Below are 27,911 nucleotides of genomic sequence, written 5' to 3' on the forward strand. Positions count from 1 at the left end.
TCCGAGACTCACCACTGTTTCACATTGGTGTCAGCTGTCTTTCTGAGCTCATGTAAGGTTGGGATTATGTCATCTAATCCCAGCAGTCTTCAGGTCACTGATGCAAATATGTCATTGCTGATTTTAGGAGTATTCAGCGAGATCAATAGAGATGAAAATCCCAAAGCTTAAGAATTAATGGTGACATCTAGTTTAGCTATCAAGATAAGAGGAAATAAAAGCTTAGAGGGAAATTTTTTTTTTTAAATTAAAAAAGTGTGTGAAAGATCCGAAAAGGGAGGAGGAAAAGGAGAGGGAGCAGGAGGGAGCGAAAGAGGCAGAAGGAATCAATATATCGTGAAGAACTGGAAATTATGACGGAGGTGTGAGTGGTGGGTTGAACTTCCCCTAGCAGGTAGAACAAGCAGTTCTTAAAACCCTAGGCCGTGTTGTAGTATCTGAGGATGATATCTAATATGGGAGAAAATGGAGTGGTCTTCACATGCAAGGCCTCCATGTGGTCAAAGTGGCTCAAACGGACGAGGACTTGAAAAGCCATCAGGTTAGGTGAGTTGTTCTTATTGCCTTTGCCCTCTGCTTTTGATTACGGCAAAATAAGAAAGCAGAGAGTCTCCTTTAAGGACCTTCTAGGTGCTCATACCTAGCATTAACCAACTAGTGCCAGCCTTGGTTAGCTACACTGCCCTGCCTCCAAACTGACTTTGCCCCACTTGCAGACCCTGGACTGCTTCGAAGACATCACCAGCTATCAAAATAATATTATTTGTAAATATTTTAATGTAAATAAAATTTAAGGAATTTTAATAACACACTTTTATTATCATAGATTTTTTAAAAATCATCACTAATTTTTCAGTATTACTGAATGCTCAATGTTCAGATTTGCTTGTTTTTACGAAGTTGTCTCTTTAAAAAAAGTTTGAAGAAAGATCCATGTGAAATTCACATACTGTACTTTCTGTTTTTCTCTTTTTTGTTTTTAATCTGCTACCTCCTTTCTACTACCACTCTTACGCTAGCCTTTTTTTTTTTTTTTTTTTTTTTTTTTGCTACCTTAACTAAAATGCCTAAAACGCCTAGAATGGAAGGCTTATTTTTAACTTACAGTTTGGCGGTTCACTGTCTAAGATCAGGTGACTCATTAGTCTGGCCCCTGGCGGAGGCTGGCAGCAGTGGAGTGACTGTGAAGGAAGCCACAAAGCCCAGTGACACAAGGAGCCCTTTTGGCATATGTTACAAACCCTCCTCTTACGAGAATGCGCTCCTGAGGGCATGCGCCCAGTGACGTGAAGGCCACCCACCAGACCTGCCTCCCAGACACCACCATTAATTTCCATCCTTAACCCACCAATCATCAGCATTAACAAAAACATTGGAGTTAAACATCTGCCTGAATTTAAACCATAGCAACCCTGCTCCCCTCCTCCTCTTTTTCTGAAATGTGTAGTTTAGAAAAACCAGGCTCTTTGCTCTGCAGGTTCCCATCTTTGAGGGATTCCTGATTGCAGCCCTGTGATGTCACTTAGCAGGTACACTTCTTCCTATCTAGAACTAAAGGTTAAGTTGAACCTTGCCTGGGGGAGGGGGTTAGAACATTGAATGAGTTGTAGCTTGTGCAGGTAGCATTTTTTTCAACTTCTGTAAGGAGTAACAGTGAAAATGGAAACAATGAATCTGGGCCAAAGTCCTCAGTGAATGTGAAGAGTAATTAGGCCAAGAGAAGGGGAAGGGAGATAGATGGTGCATGCATCCACATGGGGAAGATGTGCGGAAATGGAGAAATGCCATCCCAGGAGCAAGGTGCAAGAACACGAGTCGGTACTCGCTGCTGGCTCTGTGGTGGGAGAACAAATGGAAAAGAAATTCTTTTCTTCTGAGAATGCAATAGAGGAAACAACAGTTTTTGCCAGAAGCTTGGGTTTCATCTGAAGCAAGAGATGGAGAGGGGAAGCAAAAGATTCGGACAAAGAGGCTGCTTTACAGGAACAAAGAGTTGCGAGGAAAATTGGAAGAGAATATGTTGAAGTTGAGTTGTAGGCACAATGTAGCATTGGGATGGAGGGATGAGAAGCAGGAGGCAAGTTTGGTGAAGGCAAGGATTTGAGTGGTAGTAGCCATGATTGTTTATGCTGTCTAGACTACCACGTGTTTATGGGCTAAAGTTGCTTGCTTGGATTTCTAACACAGCAGCTGTCTTATACATGAAATAGAAGGTACGATTTATACAAGATATAGCAGGGTGTCAGAAGTAGTCATTATTTTTAAGCTATTATTGTTACTCTTTTATTATTATTTCTTTTGTTTTTCATGATGCAGTTCCTCAGGCTCAGGTATTTCCCCTTCTATCCTACCCTTACCCTCATTTTCCCATTTATTCTTACACAAGTTCAGTTCTTCAACAACAGTTGCAAGTCCATCATTCTTCTATTTGAGTATATCATGACATTGCTGTTCTGTTGTAGTCATTGGTTTCTTTCAGAAATAAGGGGTAGGATTCAGTTATGTTGTGGACACCCTCTTCCCTAGAATTGTCAGACATGTATCACACTAAATGTTTCCCTCTCCTTGAATTTTTTCATAGCTTTTAGGAGTGTGTTTTCTATTCATTCAATCATTCGAGAGATTTTTTTTTGAGCACCTACTATGTAGTATTAACTGTTATGGACATGGGTATAATCAGGACAAAGTTCCTTCTTTCAAGTTGCTTTTAGTTGCAGGTGGTGTAAAAACAACACACAGTAACGAAAGATGTATATATGTAATAACAAGGGAAAAATGAGTCCAATGAGTGTTTGGAGAGTGAGATGAGGTCCGGGTGAAGCATTCCTGCTTATCTGTGTAGGGCCTATCCCAACTCACTGGGCTTTCCTCGGAGCAGCATCCACATCCTGCTTGTGGCTGAGAAAGAAACCTGAAGGGTAAGGATGACCTTGCTCTGTACAGTCTCCCATGTGTGCTCTCGCCTCTCCGAGGTAGTGCAGGGTCTGGGAGGACTGCTACACCAGGACAAGGAAAGAATCCCTAAGATCACAAAGCAGTGTTAGATGGGCTGACTTTTGACCATCATCAAGACTCCAGTTAGGATAAATTAAGTTAGGAGAATGCTTTTAAATGGCGAGTTCGTGATTTAATCAGAACAAAACCAAACTGCCATCCCACATTCGTGTTCTTTCTATGATTCTGATTTAATTACAACCGACAAGGCGGGTACCACAGCATGGCTGGAGGACATGGTGCATTCCTTTAAAGATTAGCATCAGGGCATTTCCAGCAGGAAACTGTCTCAAGGCTGGCATAGCAGACTTGCTTCATTTTTCTTGCCCCTTCTCCCCTTCCCTGTAACCAAATGACAATTATCTGAAGAGAGATGAATCGAGTTTAGAGTCACCAAAGTTCCAGATGATGAGAAAATCATTGGATTTAGATTCACTTAGGCTCAGGTCACAATGAGTTTATTGCTTCAGAAGCTCCAAACCTGGTTCCCTGCTGCATGTAGGAACAATTCCTGAAAAATTTTCATTTACATATGATAGCTGTAAAGTTTAAGACTAACTAAAAGGAGATTTACCAGTAAAAAATGTGAGGTTTAGCCTTTCCTGGAAACTTTATTTTCTAAGATTTATTATTATTATTGTTGTTGTTGTTGTTATTATTAGGCAGACTTACAGAGAGAAGGAGAAACAGAAAGATCTTCCATCTGCTGTTTCACTCCTCAAATAGCCACAATGGCTGGAGCTGAGCTGATCTAAAGTCAGGAGCCGGGAGCTCCTTCCACTAGCATGGAGCTGGATGAGAAGCAGAGTAACTGGGACATGAACCCATGCCCAAAGGGATTGCTGTCTCTTGCAGGGAGAGGATTAGCCAATTGATCTATTGCGCTGGACCCAAGATGACATTTTTACACAAAATTTCTGCATAGCACGCTCATGGTGAGAGAGGCAGTGAGCAAAGATCTGCCTCTTTTCTTTGCTTTGGGAAACTTGTGTGGCCTTGCCCTGGCACTTTCTCAAATGCCCATGGCAAGCAGGTTAGAAACAGAACAATCACTGGTATTTGTCTCTTTTAATAAAAGCTAGTCCAAGGCTAGTCCAAGGATTGCCTCCACCCTCTTCCATCATCCTGTTCCCTGGCTGTGGCAGCTCGGGTGCAGGTTTATCTGGCACAGATATTGGGTGGCACTCACTGAAAGGCTTCTGTTTCCGGTTTCCACCCTCAGATCCCTGAGGAAGAACTTGCCCTCACCACCTGTCTCTTCCTATTGCCACCACCGCCCTACCCTGCTCAGCTCTGACCCCGTCTGGGCCTGACCCGGCTTGCCCGTTCTCCCCACCCAATTCTGAAAAGCAGCTCCACTTTCTCTAGGCGGTGAAACCTGCCTAGAATGGGTCAGTTACCAGTTTGAACAAATGTGTTTTCCATTTGACAAGAAAGAGGGTAAAAATATTGTCCCTGTGCACAAAAAAAATCAGTATCTTCCCCCCCACCCGCGTTCCCACCAACATTATGACATCCATCTGAGAGGAAAGAAGAGACTTGGTTCGAACTCACAAAAACACTCTTCATAACAGAAATTCTAAAGGAGTTAAGGGAGAAGTTTTACCTAAGACTTATAAAAGGCTTGCAAGAAAGGAGGTAAGCATGTAAGGATGTTTTTCAAGTTGACAGTTGGGGAAACTGACTTGTGTGCATCAAAGTTCTCGTGTGTGTATGCAAGCATGCCACAGAATTGCTTGGAAGTAAGTATGAAAGGGACTGGTGTCACCTTCAGGAGCTGCTGTTGTCCCTGACGATGAGGATCTAGGTGTGAGTGACACGGTCAGCTGGGCAGCTCCTGTCTGAGAATGGCTCTTCCTCTTTTGGGTACTTAGAGCTCATGCATGCTCATTTGTGATTCTTCCCTTTAATTCTTGTTAAATATTTTTCACAATCTATTTCATTTTTTTGAAAGAGAGAGAGAATTTCCATCTGCTGGTTCACTTCTCAAATAGTGGCAACATTCTGGGCTGGGCCAGGCTTAAGCTAGAAGTCTGGAACTCACTTTGGACCTTCCATTTGGGTGCAGGGGCCCAAGAACTTGGATCGTCTCTTGTAGCTTTCCCAGTCAAAAGCAGAGCAACTAGGACTTGATATGGGACTCTGGAGATGCAAGAAATGATGTAACTGCTGGGCCACAACACTGTCCCCTCTTCTTTTCGTTCAATTAGATCTAAAAGCCTCAGTGTTTTTCCCCAGGCAGCCTAATCCCGACCTGTGACACAAAATCAATTCTGTGGATATTCTTGTCCCTTTGCAGATTTGTGCTACATGAAAGCTGCAAGACTCCAGTCTTGACCCCGTCTGCCCTTCTCCTGGATTCATGGGTGACTAAACTCCACTCTCTTTTGTCTGCTGCTGTTGCAAATTCCTAATCTTTCAATGTGCCTATCAAAGCAAAAAAAGCTGCACCAAAGTCAGACAGGCAAGGCTATTATGACAGAAGAGAGAAGATTGTTGTAAAGTCTGGACAAATTCTTCTGAAACAAAGGACAGTGGAGTTTTTGAGAACTGGGGTAGTGTATTGCAGACATCTGTGCTTGCTCATTGATTTTTACCAAAGGAATAGTAAATGTTTTCATATCTCCATGATGGAGACAATTTTACAACATGGATCCAGATACACACCCACAGGAGTTTGGCTCCCACCCTACTATAAAGCTCAGAGATCGGCGCTATCTTCTTTGATGATTACATTTCAAAGGGATAGCTTTCAACTCCTTGAGAAAGCCATTCCTATATAATAAAATTGGCAAGAGATTTTTCCAAAAAAATCTACACCTCAAAGGGGCACAGGAAGAAATGGATGCTATGAACACAGGGAGATCAAAGGCCTAGAAATAGGAGAAATCTATTCAGCCAAGCCAGGGGAGATTAAAAGCCCCTTGATCAGCCACATGACCCTCATTACTGTTTAGGTTAACTTAACAGCCTCCCAGAGGTGTCACCTCCAGCCTGCAGCTTGCTTGGGAGCCTCCATCTTGGCACCCATGCACCATTTCATACAGAGCTGCTTTCTTAGGCAGCCTGGCTTTCTGCTTCATAAGCAGCAAAGAACTTGTCTGGCAGGTACCCGCTCAGTGCAGCCTGCTGAGTTCATGCTGTTTACCGGATGAACTCTCCCTGGAACTCCCTCTATAATTGGGCTTCAGGCATTGACCTTGCTCCCAAAGTTACCCCTTCTTTATCCTGTTTCTCTAGTACTTTCCCAACCATGCTCTTTTATTTCTTCCTGCTTCTTTGACCATTTCCTTGAAAACTGACTTGAGGCTTCCAGCTCTTCATTACATGTTCATCAGTCTTCCTCTTCTTGGTAATCACCCAGCTCCTTAAATGCCACCTTGCTTTTTGCTTGCCCTTAGCCCTCCAGCCCTGCCACAGATTGATATCTGATCCTGCTGCTGATGGTTTGCAACAGCTGCCACAGCTGCTCTGTTTTCTTTCTCACCACCTTCACTTCCTGTGACTTTCACTTCAGCAGATTTACAGCCTTTACTCTCTTCCCTTTGGAATACACCGTGCATATCATTGCCATATTATGTACTAACAGCTCTCTTAGGAAGATGAATTGCTCCTGAGTTTCCATTATATGTCATGTCCTCACCCTGGGCTCCAGGGACCTGCATCATCTGGTTTCACCTGCGTCTTCAATGCACTCATGCATTCCATGTAACCGAGGCACATTGGATTCTTTTTTTTTTTTTGTTAAAGATTTATTCATTTTATTACAAAGGCAGATATACAGAGAGGAGAGACAGAGAGAAAGATCTTCCGTCTGGTGATTCACTCCCCAAGTGAGCCGCAACGGGCTGGTGCGTGCCAATCCGAAGCCGGGAACCAGGAACCTCTTCCAGGTCTCCCACACAGGTGCAGGGTCCCAATGCATTGGGCCGTCCTAGACTGCTTTCCCAGGCCACAAGCAGGGAGCTGGATGGGAAGTGGAGCTGCCGGGATTAGAACCGGTGCCCATATGGGATCCCGGGGCGTTCAAGGCGAGGACTTTAGCCGCTAGGCCATGCCGCCGGGCCCCTCCCATGCATTCTTACCTCCTCGCCCTCTGCACTTCCTGCATGTACAATGCTGTGCTCTCCTTTAGGTCAAGAAAACTGTCATTTTTCACCCATGCAATTATTAGTAATGCCTTGAATCGCGAGTGTCCCTTGACTATTTTTGAATGACTATAAAAACTATTTGATAATTTTAAGGGAAAATTAGCATTCCCATGCATAGTGGAATGTAATTTAGAACAAATCTTCCAAAGATAGGTTTTTTAAAATGTATCTAAAGGTTAAAAAGTATGTATGGTTTATAACATTTCTAATAGATGGGAATACATCCCAAATATAAAATTACATAAGGACACGAACTATATGGACACCAATGTTTGTGACAGTGTTGGCTACTCACAAGTTTTTCCTACAAAACAAAAAGAACAATCAAAATATCTAACCTAGAGGGATAGTTCTGATACATTACAGCTCTATACACAAATGCTTTCAGTTCATCTACGGGAGTCTTTGTAGCTGGTGCCACCAATGTTACATTCGTTCAATGTTTTTCTACTGAGGAATAAATTGATAGTGCCTTATATCTCCAGTCTTCATTTCAATTCCTTTGCAAGAACATCCATAGTTCTTCACTAACAGAAAGTAAAGGTGGTACGGGCCCTGCTGGACTCCCTGCCCCTGGGGCTCTCAGGCCGTATTACCACCACCCAGGCAGGGAAAAAGACCCAGGCCATGTGACCCAGGTCCCACTGGATTTCCTGCCCCTGGGGCTCCTGGACCTAGCTACCACCAAATAACTGCATTTTAAAGTTAGATCCATATGATGTACTGATATCTTCTAATATTTGATGGGAAGAACTCACTAAGGAGTTCTCCTACCAATAGAATCTTCTAGAGCGGATCAAGATAAGACATAGGAGAAAGCACACCTGCTTTAAAGCACAATAGCCTTCATTCAATGAGAGCAGCGTTTGCTTATTGTTTGCCTTATGAAAACATTATTTGAGGTCTTTGATTCACGGGAGTAGGCAGATTTTTCTGTCCTGTTGACCTGGATATGTTCCTTTCCTTCGGACTGGAGTAATCCGTGGATCGCAACAAGTGTGCAACAGCCAGGACACCCGCCCCTGAGGTCTGGTCCTTGGGGTCAGGAATCATTATGTGTCTGAGGCCAAGAAGACATGAGAGTAGAGGCTGCTTGCCGAAGCCAGAAGCCACCAGTGGGGCCTGCCACCAGGGCCTGGGGACCGTGGTGCCCAGCTGTAGGCTCCAGGCCCACTCCAGCTCTATGTACGTGCACTGCAAGCAACCAGCTCTAGATCTGAAAAGCTTTTTCATAATTCTAGTTTTTGGAATAGTGAGGATTTTCTTTCTCAGCACATTTTTCTTTTTGTAAATTCTATACTGCATATGTATTAATGTCATAATTAGAAAAGTATCTTCCAAAGAGAATATTATCTAAGACTTTGGTAGATGTCTAGATTGATAAAACCATAGAATGCCAAGAACAATATTTTTGACCTTATGAGGACAGAAATGTTTCAATTTTGGAGAAAACTCTGACTGCAAGGCAACTTTAGCAAGGTGCCACATGCTAAGTTTCTTTTATCATATCCTTTACTTTAAAAAAAAATTAAGGTTTATCCTGGTGGTATCAATACAACATACATGACTATTTTTCCTACTAGCACCTTGGGAGAAAAATTCCTCCTGCTTTTTTACCAAGCCACCAGGTTTCGTCTCTTAATTAGATTTTATTCAGAGCTATATAAAACAGTGTTAGTCAACATTTTTTGTTAAGAGCAGAGATCCGTGGAGGTTCTTGTGTATGAGGTCTGGTGTGGAGTGTAACCATCGACACCATGGTCCTCTAAGCTTGGTTTCTGGTGAAAGCGAGGGAATCCGCTTGCTCCTCCCCGCGTAGGTCAGGAGTAGCTGGTGGGATCCTCCAAGCTAGAAGGCTGACCAAGAGGAAATTCTCAGCAAACTTTCTCTTCATTTCTCCAAAGACTGGCCTCCCTTGTCTGAAGGATATGAATAGCTTTCTCAGTCTCTACCATGGAGACATGGTACCAAGTTTGTGCCATGGTGGTGGATAGGGTGGCCCACACTGGGGACTGGAGAGAGAGAGAGAGAGAGAGAGAGAGAGAAAGAGAGAGAGAGAGAGAGAGATACCAGATCAAGGGGGTTGTACAAGCATGAGATTACATATTGAAGAAGTGAGACTAGAATCAGGTGAATCTGGCACCCAGTGTTGTGCCTTTAGAACGTCTGAGCAGAAAGAGATGAAACAGCATCCTAGACGCTCCTAGGATTTCAGTTCTGTGTGGGCAAACAGCTCATCACCGTCTCCCAGGCGGGTTAGAGTGCCAGCTGCATACTAGACATCCAGTAAATTCCTGCTGAATTCATGAATCATCTTGTGTTCACCTGCTCCATAACCATAAAAGTGTAATTGTATGAGTTTTTCAGAACTTTCAAATGTATATACTTAAAAACAGAGAAAAAAATTAACTTTCCTGTGTGCTGATTCAATTCCCAGCAGTCAGCACTGAGTGAGGCAGAGATCAGGAGCCTAGAGTTCATTCTTCCTCTCCCTGTGGACGTAGGCACTCAGATGCTTGGAGCGCTGCTCACCTGCTTCTCAGGCTGCTGCTTGGCAGGAAGCTGCGATCGTAAGCAGAGCTAGAAGTGGGACCCTGTGCACTGACATGGGTTCTGGTGCACCGAGCAGTATCTTAACCTGGGTACCATAAGCTTGACCTTCTGAATGAGTTTCGGGCAACTGACTCTGTGTGTGTGTGTGTGTGTGTGTGTGTGTGTGTGTGTGTGTGTCCGTCCTGTAATCTGACTGGTCTGTTTTGAACAGTCATTACTTCAGGAAAATGAGGCCGTTTTCTGCTGCAGACTCTGTTTCTTACACCCTACCAGCTACAGCATCTGTAAGAAGTTGCTAAGTAGGCTCTCACTTTTGAGCAGACCCAGGTGTGTTTTTGAAAGATGTCCTATTTGTTTATTCACTAATATAAATTGTGCAACCTAAAAGATCAGAGTGTTTTTTGATATTTTTGTAGTATTCAGCTGAAGCTAAGCCACATTCTTGAGATTTTCAAGAAACTCAATGTACTGAAAACCTAGAAGAGGAATGAGAAATGAATGAAATACTCTGTGGCTCGCCTGTGCAACCAACAGAAACACCTTACAGTGTCACTGTCAGGTTTCGAATGGCGGTCGTGGTGGGCTTCCATTCACCATCATTTCTCAGAGGGTAAGGAGGTCCTGCCCTTAGTTTCCACAAAAGGGATTCGATTAATGAGCATTTCAAGGGAATATTTCAGCGAAAATTTAAGAATGATTAAGTAGCATCTGCCGTTCCTCTCGGCGCCCCAGGTCATGTTGGGTGCTGGGCCTGGCCACTTGTTGCCCCTTGTCAAACGCGGTGGCGGTGACCATCCTGTTGATGCTCTATGGGCCTGGACCCCGCTGCTGCTGCTGGGACTGGGACTGGGGCTGGCCCCGGCGGCGCCCCAGAGATCACCTTCCAGCTGTCAGACAAAGCCAAGCAATGTTTCTCTGAGGACATTGCACAGGACACCAAGTGCACCCTGGATTTCCAGGTTATCACTCGGGCACTGGGCCATGGACTGCCCGCTGGAGAACCTCCCCGGGAAGGTCTTGTACAAAGAGATGAAGCAGCGGTGCGGCAGTTTCACCTTCATCGCCTCCCGAAACGGGACGTACACATGCTGTTTCAGCAAGGAGTTTTTTACCTTCACACATGAAACTGTGTATTTTGACTTCCAAGTTGGAGAAGACCCACCTCTTTCCCAGTGAGAACCAAGTCCGCGCTCTCCCCGACGTGGAGTCTGTCTGCGTGTCAATCCACAAAGCCCTGAGGTCGGTGGTCCACGACCAAGCTCTCTTCCATCTCAGAGAAGCCGCACAGAGGACCTGAATCCCAGAGTGACCTACTGGTCGGTGGGAGAGACCCTCATCCTCCTGGTGGACAGCACGGGGCAGGTGTTTCTGCTGCACAGCTTTTTCTCGGGTAAAGAACCCCTGCCTGCTTTTGTGCCTCGCCTTCCCACCCAGAGGTGATGGATGCGTGCCGAGCCGGGCGGTCCTAGGTGAAGACTTGGCTAGCTAACACCAAAGGCTGCTGATGGGCTAGTAATGCTAGTCCCCTAACCATGGCTGACTAGAAACAAGTTCTTTTTTTCTAAGCTATCTTAAAACGGGTATGTACACTTACGTATGTAAGAGCCAAGCAAGCGCAAGTTGTCCTTGCTGCTAAACCCAGATGCCACAGTGCAGCACAGGGTGAGTCCCTTTGCAGCTTTTTGATTAAGATTTTTCAAGACCAAATGACTACTCCTAAACAGCGAGTATCAGTGGCTTAGGAAGTTAAGGTAAGCCTTTCTGGGCTCACCTTAAGAAAGGTAGGCCCTTGGGCAGGAGCTAGCCTGCAGCTTTATTGTCCCTTGGTGGTTAGACTTCAGCGTTTTATGCAGTGACGTTCACGTGGTTGGCAAGCGTGGGTGTCAGTGGTCTTCTTCTGACGGCCGGTCCTACTGTGCTGAGATAATCACACCACTATTTTTTTTAAAACTTTTTTCTAATTTTTTATTGTATTTTTACAATCTTTACATAGTTAATCAGGGTAAAAAGGTCCAAGGTCTACAGGAAAGTGGGTAAGACTGTTATTTCCACATTTTTTTCATGTATCTGAGGTAAAGGGGGATATTAAGGGAGAAGCCCACCCAGTCTCCCACCCACCCCAGGAGCCTGATCTGGGGCATGCTCCGAGGGTCTTGCTCAAGTGCTTTTGATAGTTTAACAGTTATGAATCGTTGCCAGTCTCGCCACTCCAAGCATGATGAAGTCATTGAAGAATCCACTGATTGACAGTCCATCTTAGAGTGTCCATTTGCCCAGTTTTTTCACTGCCAACAAATAGCTGAGGTGGTTAATTGACTTGTTCTGCCCTCCGTCTTTTCATGGTTGGGGTTCTGAGCCCAGCAGTTCGATTCGGGAGATTCCCAAAGAAACTTTGTCTGAGGTGTTCCCAGACAAGATTCTTGTATGTGCTAGCAAGTACAGGGCCCGACACAGTCTATTGCCCCATCACCTGGTTGCTGCAATTGCTGGATTGGTTCTGTTTTCAGCCCTGACTTCCACTGGAACCGATGGGTGTTGCAGTCCACCCTAATTCTGCCCAACACAAACTCAACCCTCACATAAACCAGTGGGAGCTGACGCCTAGTCGGAGCAACCCACAGTAACCCTACCAAGCCCGCCCCCTACCTTGGTTTGCCAGTATGTGTAGCAGACTAGTCCAGTCTGTCCCACATCCCGTTTGGCTCTCATACATGTCAATGGGCATTAAAGCCTAGTTCCATCTAACCAGTTCCACTATGCAGCCCACACGGATGTTGTTGGGTGCCTCTCTGTCTAGCCACCCCAGCCCCTGTCCTAGTTTTTGTGCCCTCCACTGGGAGTGGTAACCCAAGAGGAAAGAGCCCACTATTTCCTTCCCAGCCAGTCCCACTCCTAGATTATGCACTCTTCGGGTGGGTCTGTGGTTTGACTTGAGAGAATTAGCCCCCAGTGCCAGCTTCTGCCAGCTTCTGCCAGCTAAGCCCAACCAACCCTCACCCGCTCTAATTTTAGTTTGTACCACTAGGAACAATCAGCCCAGCCTGGCTTTTCCCTGATCAAGTCCACATGAAGCCCACAGGTGTTGTAGACCTGCTTAGTCTGGTCTGCCCCCATTTCAGCTCACGCTCTCCAGTGGTTGTAGCTGTCCAGCAGGGGAACCCCCCATCCGCCCCTTATTCTCCCTGCTGGTCCCGCCCCTGCCCTTCCTGGTTCTCAGGTGTGCTGGTTGGGTGCTGCAGTCACATCCAGTACAGGCAACCTCACTTTGGCATTCCTTAATGTGTACTGGTATGTGTTGCAACCGAACCTGGCTTGTACCACACTCTGTTCTGGTGTTCAGATTTGCCAGTGGATGACGTGAACGGATTCAGCCTGGTCTGCCCCCGACCCATGCCAATGTGTGCCAGTGGGAAACTTCCCATGGCCTATTTGGGCTGTTTTCTATCATGCTTCTTGCTCTTACCTGCAGGGACTGTGTCCTTCCAGAGGAGTTGTCCATCAGAACCTCTCCTAATGCCAGGATTCGAACTTACCAGTAGGTCCATGAGCCAGCACTACTCAGTTCACCTCCTGTCCTAGCAGGAACAGTGGCTTTTCCTGAGTGGCCTTCAACTCAATCTGGTTCTTACTGTTGGATGTTTCAGCCCAGCCATGGCTCGTCCATACCCACATACGGCTCACACATGGCTCAGTAGGGGGTTGAGACCTAGCCTAGTCTGTCCCACATCTTCCCTGGTCCTCCAGAACACCAGACAGTGTTGGGGTCTGGCCTGGCCTGGTGCATCCAGTCCCAGTCCACATTTGTGCCAAGGGAGACTACAACCTTATCCTGATCAGAATGCCACCCCCATTCCAGCCCTGTGTTCTTTGGTGGGAACCTCAACCGAGTTAGGGTGTCCCCTTAGCTCCCCAACCAGGCCTGTTCCCAGTCATAGATTGCGTGCTTGGCAGTGGTTGTTCTGACTCAGCTTGGCACAGCCCCCCTCACCTGTCCCAACCCCTGCCTTAGACACTGAGGCTTAGTGTCCCTGACTCACGCAGACCAGTAGGTAATCACACCACTATTAAACAATCAGATAGGTCCTGCCAAGGTTGGCTTAGCTGGTGCTCTGGTTTATCTGTGCCTCTCAAAAAGTGATGCTATTAGATTATTACCACAAGATTTTTAAAAAATAAAATTATTGACATATATTAAAGTCTTTGAAATCACCATTGTTACCTGTTTTAGAGGATGATGTGGGTTTAGTCTTGGCCGTGTGATGTTTTTGATGGCTGTCTATACTCAACTTGGTATGTCTGTAAATTACAAAGTCCATGTGTCCAGATTGATATCAGTGCTTTGAATAGCATTTCTGTCTTCCTTTTGCTCTAGTTGGTACCTTACCTTTTCTCTTTAATCCTTTCATGACTTGTTACAGCAGTTTGACTTTTCCAGTGTTTATGTTTGGACATATGACCCAGCGTGCATATTTGAATATCATAGTTGTGTATAATTTTAAAACTAGAATAAATAACAGTGGTGACTTGATATACAAGTTTACATTAAAATTTCATCTGTACAAAGATAGTTTAAGATATTACTTTGCTAGTAATTTAAATAATCTTTTTTTTCTATTAAAGAGAGAAACGGTTTGTGGGCCATAAGTTTTATCCAGGCTTGATGATAATTAGCTTTAGGAATACAATGGACTGAAAAACAGTTTTATTCTTTGGAAGGTTACACTTACATCTCTGTTCTATCCATTTATTTTTCAGTTTGCAAATGTATAACATTTAAAATTAATAGGATAGGAAAAGCAAACCCTATGACGATTGTTTTCCAAAATTAAATTAATACCATGCTTCCTTAAATACATTGCTTTTTGCTCAGTCACTAACTGAAGAATACCAGTAAGGTATGGAGCTCTGAATTTATTTTTCTCACACTGTCTTCATTTTCAAATTGTATCTTCTAGGATAGATTCCTGTTGTAAACAATTATCTATAAGGATGCTTCTAATCTTAATTCCATGTTTTCATGATATGCTATATTCTAAGAGCCTGTTTAGATCTTAGCAAAATCACAAATATTTTTTAAGTAGCAGAATATAAAGAACTTACTTGTGTATCAGATACTAGCATACATTTCATGTATTATTTTAAAGTAAAATTTAAGTTTCAAAGTAGCAGGTTAAGTTGGGCACTTGCTTCACGATACAGTTTTGAAAGAAGTGGCTTCATTCCTTCTGTGAAGGTGGCTTTCCTTAACAGAGTTTCTGGTGGGCTGTTAAACCACTGCAGGCAATCATTTGTAATCTGTAGGAGAGGGAGGTTGAGAAATCCTAAAATGTCAGCAGTGAGATTCTTGCATCAGGTGGAGGTTAGGTTTCATGACGTCCACAGCCTGTGTTCCTTACAGTCTCATGGCAGACTGTGGGCTTCTGTGCTATGCAAGTTGCATCACAATCATTTGGAAATTTAAACACATGTCCTGGCAGCACCTCGAGAGGTTCTTTTCTATAGATCCGAGTACAGTCAGATAGTTTGCCTTCTTCTGATACACAAAGTGGATTGACAGCCCAGATTTGGGAATTCTTGGTGGAGACTAAGTTTAGAATATCTTTTAGAACAAAATTTACTTATTTGAAAGGCAGAGTTACATATGTAGACATGGATATACATGAAAGTATATGTTTATGTAGAAATATATTCATTGATATGGAGATAGGCCACTTGCTGGTCACTCCCCAAATGGTTGCAACAGGCAGGAAGGAACAGGCTAAAACCAGGAGCCTGGGACTCCATCCAGGTGTGGATGGCATACACCTAAGTACTTGGGCCATGTTCTGCTGCCTCCCTAGATGCATTAACAGTGGAGCAGCAGGGACTTCAACCAGAGCCCACATGGCATGCTGGAATTACAGGTGATGTCTTAACCCACCATGCCATAATGCTGGCCTCTAAAATATCTTATTTTTAAAAGATACTTGTTTACTAGATCCACAGTCTCTTACCAGTCAGAACTTATGTGGAAACTAAAAACCTTTGGGGAAAATAAGAAGCATATAATAAGTATGCTAATCAAACAACAATTCCAAACAGTAGCAAATTAAGTCTTAGAAACTATTTGGAAAAGCTAAAGGAATAGTTCTATAACCATACAGAGATAGTGACCATGGAATCAAGAATGTTGATTGAAATCACCAAGTGTGGAGGACGCCATGACACAGCCACCTCCAGGCTGCCAAACAAGTGGACCTGAGCACTCAGAAGTCAGAAAGCTTCCCCCGGAGGACCAGCTGCTCCTTATCCTTGACGTTGGATATGTGAAGGTCGATGTGACAGCAATTTGAAAGTTTACTTGACACTGCTTTTAATTTTTTGACATTTCCTGTTGGAAGGTGGAAGGCAGAACGGAGGGCATGGGAGCCAGTCTACACGATCCATGTCTCAGGCCTGGTGTGATAGTGTAGTGGTTGAAATCCTCACCTTGCACACGCCGGGATCCCATATGGGCGCTGATTCTAATCCTGGCGGCCCCGCTTCCCATCCAGCTCCCTGCTTATGGCCTGGGAAAGCAGTTAGGGACAGCCCAAAGCCTTGGGACCCTGCACCTGCGTGGGAGATCCAGAAGAGCTCCTGGCTCCTGGCTCCTGGCTCCCCGGCTCCTGGCTTTGGATTGGCTCAGCTCTAGTCGTTGCGGCCGCTTGGGGAGTGAACCATCGCACTGAAGATCTTGCTCTCTGTCTCTCTTCCTCTGTATATCCTTTCCAATAAAAATAAATAAATCTTTTTAAAAACTCCATCTCTGTTAGAGAACAAGGGTGACTTGGGTATATAGTGCAGTCACTGCTCTGGAGCTCTGTGGAGAATGTGAACAGGAGGATCTCGGAGGCCTTGAGCCGAGACTGGGAGCTGCGCCTTAACCACTGAAGGTTGAATCGTAAGACCTGGCCTTTTTCGGGGGGTGGGGGGTCATTTTGGGTGCAAGGCATTGAATAGGAAGAATTAGAGGACCAGAGTGTACCTGTGTCATTTTCCATGATGTTTTTAATATGTTCAAATAATTCTATTTCGAATACATTTTGGTCTATTACTGAGTTATTTTTAAATAACTCTATTATGAGTATAGAAAAGATTTTATTCCATACTATTCACCTTATTTTGTATAAAAAATCTTTTTACTATAAAATTTTTCAAACACACAGATAAGTTGTAAGACTAGTATGCTGAACACCATGTACCCACCAACTAGTGTCTGCACTTTAAAGCAATTTTTTGTATTATTCCTCTTGCTTTCTTTACTTATTAGCTGAACAACTCACAGTAATTTGAGAACATGGTACTACATCACAAAGAATATAAGATAGGGGATGGTGTTGTGGCATAACAGGTCAAGCTACCACCTGCTCTGCTGCCATCCTATGTGGGCACTGTTTGTAGTCTGATTGCTCTGCATCTGATCCAGCTTCCTGCTAACGGAAAGGCAGCAGAAGATGGCCTAAATACTTGGGCTCCTGCCACCTGAGTGTGAGACCTGGAGGTAGCTCCTTGTTTGCAGCTTTGGCCTGACTCAGCCCTGGCCATTTTGGCCATCTGGGAAGTAAATCAGCAGATAGAGGATCGATTTCTTCCTCCCTCTGTTTTTAACTCTGATTTTTCAATTCAATCAATCAATCTGAATTTTTTTATTAATTACATTGTGTTATGTGACACAGTTTTATAGGTGCTGGGATTCCTCCATCCCCTCCCCAAACCCTCCCCCCATGGTGGATTCCTCCACCTTGTTGCATTACCACAGTTCAAGATCAGTTGAGATTCTTTCATTGCAAGCTTATACCAAACATAAAGTCCAGCATCGTATTGTCCAGACAAATTCAACGGCTTGTTGGAGAAACCATCTCTGGTCTGAAGGTAGAGCCGACTGAGTATCATCCCCATCAATTAAAAGCCCCAACCTAACAGCAACAATTTACTATGTTATGGGATTAATTGACATAGAATTGAGTAGCCAACATGTTAAAAAAATGCATCACATCCTGTGACACCTTCGTTGACATTTCAATTTTAGTTTATACATGACTGGGTTCTATACACCTTAAAATGGCTATAGATTACTATTCAGCTGTCTCGTGTTATTTTCATTACAGTATTTAGCATTATATAGCATTGAAGCATAATTTTGCTGAACTTGACTTTTTTTTTCCGGGTAGTCTAGACTGGCTTAAAACTCTAACAAGACATATGTCAACAGTTTAGGAGCAGAACAGTTTTAGGAGGGGCATGCAGAGAAATCCTCAATACCCTAGTGAGGAGTAACCAATCTTTGTGTCCCACCTAGTATGATATAAGTGAATCCCCGCTGACCATTTCCTGTCTGATTCCAAGCTTTCCTTGTTCTCTATCTATTCTAAAGTTTTGATTGTCTGTTTGCTTTGAGGGGTTTCTGGAGCGATCCTGATGGTCATTGAAAAAGAGAGGGTGGGAACCCAAAGTTGGAACCAGGCAAGGAACAGAGAAAGCTCCCCTCCCTAGTCCCGAAGGAAGTTTACTGTTCTGTTTCTGCAGACTGCTCAGGGCTCTTGGCTGTTGCTCTGATGCCCTTGGATCCTGCAAGGAAGGATTTGGATTTCTTTCATCCCATGTGGTGGATCCAAGCGGGAGTGGATGAACTCAGAGTTCTTGGCCCCCGAAGGCACTCCAATTCCCCATGGTCTCCTTGGCAGTTGGGATGTACTCCTTAGTGCTTGTACTGATAGTCCTTGGTGAGGATCTGGGAGTCTTTAGGGTTGGGATACAAGCCTCCTCCTGTCCCCCTGCTATACTCTGGGGTCCCCCCTGTTCTATGCGTATGACCTCCTGTTAAGAAGTTGTCATGACCGCTCTTAATTCCCCTTATATGCCATTGTAGTTTAACTATTGTCTAACGCTGATTCGAGTCTGTTGTCTGTTCAATCTGAAATGAAGGAGAAATAATCTAACATGAGTTTACTAAAGAAAATGAAACTTTTTTCCAGTAGACAGAATTGTCACATCACATCAGAATAAATATCGATATCATGACCTAATCAATGTCACGTAACACCGTAATCCATATGTCTATATCAAACTGCAATCATTCTCTAATATATGTACTGTCCTGTCATATTACACTTTGCCAAATTATGCTCCATGTATCTTTTTTTGGAATTTTTGAATTTACTAATTAGATTCTATTAGAAATTTATATACCACAATCTGACAAATAATTGGGTTTGTTTTTTCCCTTTTTTCTTTTTTAAATTTTACTTTTATTATTAATATCATTTTATGATACAGTTCTGTAGGCCCTGGGATTTCCTTTACTCCCTCCCTAAGACCCCAGCCATCCCCCACACTGAATTCACATAGTATATATATAATATTTACTATTATATAGTTCTTCATAGACAGTTATATGTCCATCATTGCAGGCATGAACAATGGCAGAGAGTCCAGCATCTCATTGTAAACACATATTTAACAGTTTCGTTGGGAGTCCATCTTTGGTCTGGAAGTAGAGATGCATACTGCGTTGTATCCTCACATCTGGATATGACAGTCCCATTACACAGTTACTATGCATTCCTTTAAATGAAAAGCCACAATACAAAATTAACAACAGGAAGAAAAATAGAAACTATAAATGCCATGAATTTAAATAACATGCTACGAATGACTAGTGTGTCACTGAAGAAATGAAAAAGAAAATCAAGAACCTTCTTGAAAAAAATGATGCTACTGCATGATCTATGAGTCAGTGATAATTTAATGAGAAAATGTTTTGATTTTACTGTTTTTCTAACATTTCATTACACGCGCCTCCAAACATACAGAAACATTAAGTGCACTACATATATGTCACCATAAATTATATATCCACTAACTAGCTATTTATAAATTCTATTCACTTCATCTCCTAAATCTACAAGCTGAGATGTAAGGAAAGAGAGACAGAAAAGAGAGGAGACAGGACATGAACTCGTAAGGGAAATGAATTTGCAGAGGTGGCTAACTGCCAACATGTATACACAGAGCCCAGCCCTCCTGCACGCTGGCTGTTATCTAACTTCCTGGAGGCTGAGGGTTTGGAGGGAAGGGGAGTTAGTGTGCACAGGATTTTCATTGGCAAGCATTGCTCTGAGTAGGAAAGGTCCTTGAACAAGCGTGCAGAGGGTAGGGTGAGGAAGAACACAGGGAATGGGACTGAGCTGGTTTGGGAAAGAATGCAGGGAGTTCCTTGGAGACAGGCTCTGCTTGCAGGCAGGGATCTGAAATGACTGGGGCTTACATCCTTGCTCTGCGAGGACATAGTTCCGATAAATTTTAAAATGAGTTGTAGATACTAGTGTACTTGTAACTATTACTACTTGCATATTCCATGTTGGTGGTATTTATGTTGTTTTTAAAGAAAATTAACATAAACTGTAATGCACAAATAAGTGTAGCATTCCATTAATTTTGTCAAATGTGTATGCCTCTATAAACCTCCCTAAATGCATCCTGACATTCTTTATTCAGAAAAGTCTCCTCATTCCTCTTTGTCTTTCGGTGTTGGCCACCAATTCCAGAGGCAAACAGTATTTGTTTTCTCCATTAGGTTAAAGCATTAGGTTTATCTGATTGAAACCTCATATAAATGGAAGCATAAAATATGCTGGTTTTCGCATCTGATTTCTTTCACATTATGTTTTTGACAGTCATTCGTGTCGTAGTGTTATGGAAAATGGCACCCAAGAAAGGTGGCTACCGCAGTTCTTGTCTCACATGAAAGAAAAAAACTTGCATGTAGACCAATCTGTGATCAAAGCAAGATTTATTAGAATCAGAAACCTCCTGCCCCAGCAGTCAGGAAGGGGACTACAAGAGAGAAGCCCTGAAAATTTGGTTGCACAAGAGTCTTGTAAGCATATACTTTGGAGGAGGGGACACAACTCACCAAAGTGCCCTGGAATTGTAATCATATCTAGCTTGCTCACAGAAGAATCCATCAGAGGGGGCGCTGTAACTGTTTTTCTATCTCATGGTAAGCTGAAAGCTCAGAGGGGTGCTGACCCTGCATTGCTGTTTTCATGCTAAGACTGAAAACCCAGAGGAATGGGGATTGGCACTTTTGATGTGGCCTAAATCAGCCTTTGGGCTAGCGTTTTGCACCCCCGGATGATATTTCTCTCCTTGGTTGTTATTTTTAAATGAAAAAACAATGTATTTGGGTTCTCAGGGCTGGTGCACAGTGAAACAGTGAATCTTATTTTTTTTTTTCTAAAGACGTGTTTACTTGTTCGAAATGTTGAGTTGCACAGAGAGAGACAGAGAGATAGATCTTCCATCCACTAATTCAATCCCCAAATGGCGGAAACAGTTTGAATCAGATAGCTGTGAAACTAGGAGCTAGGTGTTTCTTCTGGGTCTGCCAGGTGAGGGGACTCTCTTCAGTTGCTTTTCCAGACCATTAGAGAGCTAGAGAGTAGAACAACTGAGACACAAACTGGGGCCCAGATGCAATGTTAGCATAGTGCTGGGCCCGCCTTGCTATTCTGATAACACCAGAAACTTAAAGGAATAGGATTGGTATTTCCACAGTCTAATTGGTACTCCACCTAACTGCCTATCAATTTGTCTACCTCTGCACACTGATACCTGTTAGTAATTTTTCTTTCTTTATTGTGGAGTATTGTTCCACTGTACTGATTACTCCACAGAGCGTATATCCATTCACTTGTTGATGGAATCTAAGCTATTTCAGTTTCAGATGATTATGGATGAAGCTGCTATGAACATTTATAGAAGACCTTTTGTGTGTGTCTGTGTGTGGGTGGACATTAAGTTTTCATTTCTCCCTAGTAAATCAGTAGGAGTATATGCTTACATGATACTTATGGCTTTTTTTCCCTCAACATCGTCACTGATTTTTATCTCTCACTTTTATACACACAAGTCCCAGTTGTTCCATTTTCTTGCCAACATTTAGTGTTGTTGTAATTATTATTATTATTATTGTCATTTTTTTTAGTTAAGCCATTTGGGAAGTGTGCGATATTTTTGTTTGCTTTCATCTTTTGGACATGTAAAAGCTGTGATGCTTCCTGGATTAAGAAACATTTTTTTACTTTCTTATTACTTCTGGACCTTAACATCAATCAATCTTATAAATCAAAGTGTGTGCTTGGTTATGGGTGTTGTATAACTTGAGTTATTTCATAGGTGGTGACGTAATAAAGAATATGATGTGACACACCAGACCCTTAGCCCAGTGCCCTTTCTACTCACAAAATCCCCAGCATTTGAGTGTGTGTCTCCCCCTCATAAGTGACATTCTCTCCTTGCAAAGAAACCACTATTCCTCACGTTTACTGAGATGGTTGGCTGTTGTGCTAATTCCAAATGAAAATTTAATTGTTTTTTGTTCTTGTGAGTTAACTATGAGTTACTAATAGGGACCCATACATTATTTAGGAAAATGTAATCATTACAATATTGCTAACTGGATAAGTTGCATAGGATGAAGATTGCTCCTTTTTGTGTCCCCAAGTATTGTTTATTTGAGTGTGTTAAAAAAATCTACAAAAAATGTTCTAATGACATTTATTCTCATAATGAAAATGACTTCTCCGACAGTCATGTGTTTACTTAGCCTTCAAATGAAGAACTTTTTCAAACATATACTTTCTAGAGGAGGAAATGTAAAGAGAATATATTTAAAGATCAAATTGTGAGCTGATTTATCACAAAGATGCTGACCAAAAAAACTTAAAAAAATTATAGAGCATTAGTTCCAAAAGTCAATTAACATCTGAATTGAGGGGAACATTCAGGTGTAGGTGGGGAAATTCTTATGAACAACATTTCGCTGCCATTAAAAAAAGTTCTTGATCGTGTGTTGACAAGTTTCAGTTCTTTTGCACTTTATAATTTCCCTCATATCTCCTCCCTAGTAAATCATATCCAAAACGGTATGAGAATAGTGTTTGTTCTGTCCAAATGTCTTATAATTAGCAAATAATAAAAATAAGCACTTGTAACTTTAGAAAAGTCACTAGCTGGCATTTGTTAATTCTCTGGGGTTAAAGGAAATATATATGAATCAAGTTCTGTGAGGTAAGCAGGAATGCATTATCCCACCTCTGTCCTGGACCCATGGCTAGTAGACTCCACAGAAATCCTTGGGAGTCTCAAATCTTTCGAATCCAGAACTATGTGTGAGGTGGAGGTGGAAAGTCTGCTCTTGACCTCAATAACATGACAACTTGGAGGTGGTCTCCATCTTCTGTCTTGGGGCAGAAGACATTGGCTACGTGACGTACTGCAGGCTTTTCAACTTGCACAAAGGCTTGTCCCTATTACCAGTAGAACTACTGCAAATGTTTTTGGGATTAGTGAAAAAGAATATTTCCTAGCAGATGTTCACATGTCCACCAGTCCTCCAAGATGGAGCCTTGGGGAATTTCAAATACAGAGAAGTCTGCGAAGATGAGTAAGCACAAGGGAATTGCACGAACTATCAAATGGGTGGGAACACCTTTTGTATGCATACCAATTTGGTAGCTCTGGGAAAAGATATGAAAATGCCAACCGTACTAATCAGATGACTAAGCTTTTTGGCAAGGTTATGGAGCGAAAGGAAATCCCACACAGAGAAGCCAATCTGTTACAACCCCTTTGGAAAATAGTTTGGCGACTTTTACTGAGGCTGCACATCTATGAACTCTGACTCAACAGTTCTTTTTCATCCCTTAAGAAGTTTGTCCCATGATTTACAAGAATGTTTTTGGCATTGTGTTCCATAGTAGCTTCACACTGGTTCATCAGCTTTCAGATGGATAAATAAATGGTGGCAGAGCAGGTGTAATGGAGACCTATAACTAAAGACAATTTCACTTTGGAATCTTCAATGTGACTTTCACAGAAAGGAAGACAACACCTACAGGATGGTTCCATTTCTATGAATTTTAAAATCATTCACAATAGCTTAGAAACAGATAGCAATTAATTGATGACTGAGTAAAGAAAATGTGATATGTGTGTGTGACAAAATATTATTTAGCCATAAAAGAAGTTCAAAATCAGTCAAATCTATTATTCAAGTTATAAAAGTTGGAAAACTATAAGGAAGAGAGATGAAATGATTATCATAAAGCTAGGATAGTGGTAGTTTTGGGGAACATGTGAGTAAGAGGTTGATTGAAATAAACAGAAGGTTGCAGGGGGTGCTGATTTCCATGAAATGAAATAAATGCTTAGTTGTTTTATAAGTTTTGCCTATTTTGTGGTATTTGGAAAAATTCTTTGAAAGGCTGAATTTGTAATGATACTTTGGTTTTGGATTGGTAAGTGAGATCCATGGGATCAAAAGCACAGAATAGACATAACTCAGCTGGGAAGCCAAAAGGGGCATCCTTGGATAAGTCTTGGAAGAAAACCAGAACATATGCTGTTAACATGGGAAAAGCATCCCACGGGGAGGCGGCACTCATCTAGGAGAGGAAGCTGGGGTTCTGTTGACTGGTACTCCTGTTGACTGTGTAACGGTTAGAAGATGGGTTGGCACGGAAGGTCTGTTCACTAGAGTGTCTTTGTTTTTGAAGCAAGGGCAGATTTCTTATGAAGTATCAATAAATGTATATTTACGTATTTATTATTTATAGTATATGACATATTTATTATTAATACATGTTTATTATTTATATAAATAAATATTCTCCCTTTTATTTTAAAAATCAAACAAACCAGGGGGAACATAAGTAAAAGAAGAGAAACAGAAGCAATTCTAAATGAGGAATCTTAAGACGGTGAGCATATGGCCCAGTGGTGAAGACAGGGCTTGGGATGCCTGTATCACTTTGGACCGCCCAGGGTGAGTCAAGGCTCTGTTTCTGATGCATTGAGGAAGGCAATAGGTGATAGTTCAGGTGCTTGGGTCCCTGTCATCACTTATGAGACCAAGTTGAGCTCTGGGGTTCCAACTTTGATCTGGCCCAACAGGTATTTGGGAAGTGAACCAGACGATGGGATATTTTCCTATTTCTTTGCTTTTGAAATAAATAAATGCTTCTTTTAAAAATGAGATTTATGCTCTGAGGGTCCTGCTCAAGCAATTTTCATAGCTCAACAGTTCTGAATTCCTGCCAATCTCGCTGTTCCAATCACAATGAAACCTATTCAGAATCCACTGGCTGACATAGTCTCTTCATGGTTGGGGTTCTGAGAAAGGACCCTTGGAGCATGCCTCACATCAGGGACCTGGGATGGGTGGGAGGCTTGCTGGGGCTTTTCCCTTTGTTTCTTCCCTGACCCCAGATACATGGGAAAAAATTGATGATATTAGTGTAGAATCAATGGTATTACCCACTTTCCTGTAGCCCTTGACCCTCTGAACCCTAATCAACTACGTAAGATTATTAAAAAAATACATAAAATGAAAAAAAATGAGATTTACTTAAAAAGGGTAAATTGAACCAGAGAGAACAGGGAATTGGTAAGAGATGTTGAGGCTACTGAAAGAAAAAGTAACGGAAAGATTAAAATGACAAAAAGAAAGAAGTGAGCTAAGGGAGCCCACTGTTCAGGTAATTTCCCTAGTAGGTGAAGAAAGGGGAAAGACAAATGCTTAAAAATAATTTTAAAAGAAAAAAAAAAGGAAAAGAAAATTTGGGAAAGTTTAACAGAAACATGAAAATTGAAAGTTCAGTGGGGAAGAATTAATTGAGACTTAGTTCTCATTTTAAGAATAATACACATTTACAGGAAATTAAGACCTCAAATTTCAAAGGTTAAAAAATCATAACTTTTTTTTACAAGAGAAACAATAATGGTAGACAAGTTCTGAAAAAAAAAAGTCTACCTAATAATGGTAGACAAGTGATTATGAGATACTAAAGTAAGGCATCTAGAATGACAAGGAAAAGATACAAGAGAAAAAAAAAAGATAAAGGCTGTTAAAGTTTCTAAATTAAATGGTGCCAGAAAAGTTGAAAATCAGCATGAATCCACCCATTTTAAGTACCCCAAGTTATTAACACAGGGGAAAACCAAAGGTTGTTGAAAGAAATGTTGAGTCTGCTTAATAGTTGGGAGAAGGGTGGAAAACGCCAGAAGCGGGTTAACAGATGCAGGAGTTCACCTGTCTGGTCCCCCACAGGGCGGACCACTGGAAAGACAAATTCCACTCCAGGAAACAGAGCAGCTGGGCTGTGACTTCACCAACCCCTTCCTCCCCAAAGGTAATTTGTGCCTTTTGCGATTTCACTCACTCTACCACATCTTGACCTAGTTGAAAACTGGGTCAAGATCATTTTTTTTTTTAAAGCGGAAGTCTGAAAACCATCCCCTTCTTAAATTCATATTTTGCAGTTTTTAATATTCAGTTTCTCTCTTTTTTTTTTCTCTTTGAGGATGCTAACAAAATCTGTCATGCTCATCAACGACTCTGGACTCAGAAAAGGAGCTGGGATTGCATGAGGGAAATTAAAATTTGCTTGCAGGTGTTCTCGGTAGAGCTCTGGGTGTCCATTCCAAAGACCTTGGGCTCACGTGAGGGGTGACATTTCTCTCTGATTATTTGTACATATAAATTCCAGTTTGGCCAAGGTTTTCTTTGCAAGACAGAACAGACAATGTGATGAATGAGGCTGCCAAGCTGAGTCTGAGGCTGAGACTACCAGCACACATCACGAAGCCCAGGAGGATGGTCCAAAGAGTGGCAGAATGACCAGATTAGGAACAAGTAGAACATCTGGTGGTGGGGGTGGAGAGATGATTAGAGCCAGCATGGTTGATGAGCAAAGTTGTCCCTGCCTGGCCATGGCGTACCGGCGATCATCGTTGTTGCTGTTCCCACTGAGTCGGTACAGTTCCCGACAAAAGTTGTCTGATAAAATACAACAGAATATGTCCATTAGCTTCAAATTTCAGATATGCAACAAAGGTTTTGTTTTCTTTTTTTTTGTAAAAAAAATATTGATTTAATTATTCAAAGGAAGAATTAGAGAGAGGGACACACACACTTAGGGAAAGAGATACTCTTCCATCCTCAGGTGAACTCCCTAAATGGCAATGATCAGGGCTGGGCCAGTCTGAAGCCAGGAGCTTCTCCTGGGCCTCCCACCTGGGTGTCAAAGGTTCAAGCACTAGGCTCATCTTCTGCTGCTTTCCCAGCCACATTAGCAGGGAGTTGGGCTGAAAGTGGAGCAGCAGGGACTTGAGCTAGCTTTTGCCTACCTGGGATACTGGCATAGTAAGTGGCAGCTTCACCAGCTATATCACAACATTGGCCCCAGAGCATTCTTTGTTTTTGACATAATTATGTTTCATGATACATTTTGGACATACTTACACAAAAAATTAAAAGTTAATGAAGCATCTTATAGTTTTACATGCTAAATCTGGCCACCCTGTCTCCAAGGATAATCTCAGGAGTTATGAGCAGAGAAAGGAACAAAGAGAGTTGCAGAGACAGGGGCTCCAAATCAGAGCTGTATGAGAACTTTACGACAAGGCAGTCTGCCCAGAGTCGAGGAATTTTGCTTTCATAGAGAATTTAAGAGAAGAAAAGGGGCTGGCAGTGTGGCACAGCAAGCTTATTCTCTACCTACAGTGCCCACATCACATGAGTTAGCGGTTCTAGTCCCAGCTACTCCACTGCTGATTCAGTTCCCCATTTTTGCCCTGAGCCAGCGAAGGATGGCTCGAGTTCTCAGATCACTGCAGGCACATGGGAGACCCAGAAGAAGCTCCTGGCTTCAAATCAGCCTAGCTCTGGCTATTGCAGCTATTTGGGAAGTGAACCAGCAAATGGAAGATCTTTCTCTTTTTCTGTTTCTCCTTTTCTCTCTCTCAGTAAAATCTGCCTGTCAAACATAAATAAATAAATCTTTAAAGAAAGGGACAGAATGGAAAAATCCATTAATGCTACAGTAATCTGTTAACAGTCAAAAGAGGGAGCTAATACCAAGGCTAACATTATTCATTATTTTTTTAAAGATTTATTTTTATTTGAAAGGCAGAGTTACAGAGAAGGAGAAGCCAATCAGAAGGCAGAGCAAATGCGTCGTCTGAGCCTCCCATGTGGCTGCAGCAGCCCAAGCACAGCCATGTTCCAATCCTGTCCTAGTCTATTAGCAGAGAGCTGGTTCAGAAATGGAACAACTGGGACTTGAAGGGCACCTACTCGAATGCCAGAATCCTAGGCAGAGGCATAGCCTGCTACACTCACATGGG

At 42.5% G+C, this 27,911-nt stretch overlaps 1 pseudogene; it reads left to right on the forward strand.

Moving 5' to 3' along the window:
- The first annotated feature begins 481 nt into the window (after positions 1 to 481).
- Positions 482 to 11,138, forward strand: LOC101525311 (transmembrane emp24 domain-containing protein 7-like; annotated as a pseudogene).
- Positions 11,139 to 27,911: the final 16,773 nt, after the last annotated feature.

The sequence above is a fragment of the Ochotona princeps genome, chromosome 5 (genome assembly GCF_030435755.1).
Source record: "Ochotona princeps isolate mOchPri1 chromosome 5, mOchPri1.hap1, whole genome shotgun sequence".
Taxonomy (NCBI): Eukaryota; Metazoa; Chordata; class Mammalia; order Lagomorpha; family Ochotonidae; genus Ochotona; species Ochotona princeps.